Here is a 2,861-nt window from a genome sequence, read left to right as displayed (position 1 = left end):
CAAAAGATACAGTTATTTTGAAACTTATTACAGATATTGCAAGCTATCTGTCTTAGATCAAGTTTCTCAGGAAACAGATGATGTTTAGTGTGCAGGAGGGTTCTTGGGAAGTGCTCTCAGAAACAATGTGTGTAAGTGATGACAGAGGGTGGGGCCAAGGACAAAGGAATTGAATTGCAATGTGGTTCCGATAAAAGTATCAATAAGTCCTATAGACATTGATGGTCCTTCATATTTTGACCCAGTTGAGGAAAGGGGGTGAAGACTTTGACCCCACTTCTCCCACCATGAAATGAGAGCTGTCCTTGGGAAAGGGTATCAACCTGGATAAGGTAAGGACAATTCCTGAGGCAGCCCTTAGCAGTCAGCACTGCCAGTGGCTGGGAAATATGTTCCTTGGACCTGAAGAGGGAATAACTGGGGGGAGGATGTATCACAGCATCTTCTACAGTGTCAAAATCTTATATCCCCAATATGACCATGAACCAAGTGAACCAAACAGCTCAAGCAGGTTGCCTAGGGACACTCTTGCTTGTGATAGATGAAGGCACAGCTCATCTTTGGAAGGTTTGTTAAAAAGAAACTTATCATGAGTTGAGAGAGACTTTCAAATTAGTGTAATAAAAATTCATCAAGTTAACTTTTTTTTAATCTCTTCATTGGAATATAATTGCTTTACACTTTTTTTTTTTGGTTATCTTTTTTTTAAGAACTTTTATTGAGATACAGTTAACAGACAGTAAACTGCATATATTTAGAGTGTACAATTTGGTATCCCAATCTCCCAATTCACTACCCCCCCAACCCTCCCCACTTTCCCCAATGGTGTCCATATGTTTGTTCTCTACATCTGTGTCTCTATTTCTGCCTTGCAAACTGGTTGATTTGTACCATTTTTCTATATTCTGCATATATGTGTTAATATACGATATTTGTGTTTCTCTTTCTGACACACTTCACTCTGTATGACAGTCTCTAAGTCCATTCATATCTCTACAAATGTCCCAGTTTCATTGCTTTTTACAGCTGAGTAATATTCCATTGTATATATGTACCACATCTTTTGTATCCATTCGTCTGTTGATGCACATTTAGGTTGCTTCCATGTCCTGGCTATTGTAAATAGTGCTGCAATGAACATTGGACTTTCAAATTAGTATAATAAAAATTCATCAAGTTAACTTTTTAAAAATCATTCTTTGCTCCTAAGACAGTGATTTGTGCTTGACAGAATCAATTTATTTTATTTTTAAATGTAAATCTGTGCTACTAAAAATTATTAAGCTGCATATTTAATGGAGAGAATGTGTGTTTGTAGCCTTTTGAGATAATCTTTATTTAAGCCTGTTTTATTACCCAGCATGAGTGAGTTTGATGAAGGTTACAGAGAAACTCTTAGGCTGACAGTTGATGGTTTCTAGAAGGAAGAAATGAGTGAGATAAATCAATTTAAAGAATGACTGAGTTAGTCCAGTTAGTTAAAGAGAAATGGAGAAACAAATCCCAAATAATAAATATACACAATGCTGTTGATTGAACTTGTGATACTTGTAAAAAAATATGAATTTCTTAGTCCTCCTCCATCTCCACCCCCATAGCCCCCATGTTGTGAGTTGGGACCCGGGAATATACATTCTTTAAAATAATTATTTCCCAATGTTTCTGAGGGGGGCAATTGTAAATGGTGAAATACTGTCAAAAGAATATTGTTCTCATATTTACAAACAAATCATTAACTATAAATAACTATTGGCTTCTTAGAGTTGAAATTAATAAATCTTGAAGCTTATGCAAAACACAGCTTGAATCTTAAAAGTGTGCTTTAGAATTAACTCAAATGTCAATCACAATAATTACCAAACCTACTATTTTGGTTGCTACAAAATTGAATTTACATTCTTTTGAGAGGGAAATTATTTCTTTGAAAAAATAATTGAGATACACACACTGATAGTCACCACCCCCTCCCAGCCCAGGTGCTTTGCCTCACCTCCAGACTGTGCCTTAAGTGGGAGGAAATTTCACATTGAGAACCCAATTTTCAGAGCATTACAAATTGATCTCATTCTTAACCTCTTCAATACAGGTTCTCCAGCTCCCTGCTGATAAGTCTGGGATCCTCTTGACTCCAGGTTACTGGCTCGATTACTAAGAAAAATATAACTGGAAAACTATCTGGAAGGGTTTCTATCAGTAGAATCAAATTTGAATGGCTGTGATGAAAAGTGCTTTGATTCTATGAAACTCCCCTCAGTTTCCTGCTAGAAGCATTTCTACTCACTGGGCCCAGTTGAGACCAATTAAGTGTGTGTCAGCAGGGCCTTTTTCATACTTAGATCAAAGTTATTTTCATAGTATCACAGCTCTGTTTTATGGTGAGGGAAGGGTGTTGCACAAGAAAATATAAGATATGATAAAACATATAAGCATCACTTGAAGCTTTATTTGTTAAAAGATGATTTATGCATACCTCAGTATTTAGCAAGGGGCACAGAATGTCCTATTGTGCTTGTTAAAGGGAATAATGTAATAATGATAATGACACAAACAGATACACAGAGAGAATCAATAAAATGATACAATTGGAAATTCAAAAAAACAGACAAAGAAAACAAATATCACAGAGCTTCCTCAAGACGTGAACCCTCCAAAGCAGTATTTATAACTGAAGTAGAACACCACATGACAGTGTCACATTAAAAATGACTCATTCTTTCTCTATACAATGTGACCTGAAAGAGGATTACTTCATTACATAGAATAGAAAATAGGTTTTTCCTTTCAGTGATTAAAACCCATAAAATTAGTTAACCAAGGGTCCACCTGCATGTAAAAAGATGTTACTAATGTTTATTCATTTT

The sequence above is a fragment of the Hippopotamus amphibius genome, chromosome 3 (assembly GCF_030028045.1).
Source record: "Hippopotamus amphibius kiboko isolate mHipAmp2 chromosome 3, mHipAmp2.hap2, whole genome shotgun sequence".
Taxonomy (NCBI): Eukaryota; Metazoa; Chordata; class Mammalia; order Artiodactyla; family Hippopotamidae; genus Hippopotamus; species Hippopotamus amphibius.
Note: the sequence above shows the minus strand (reverse complement) of the source record.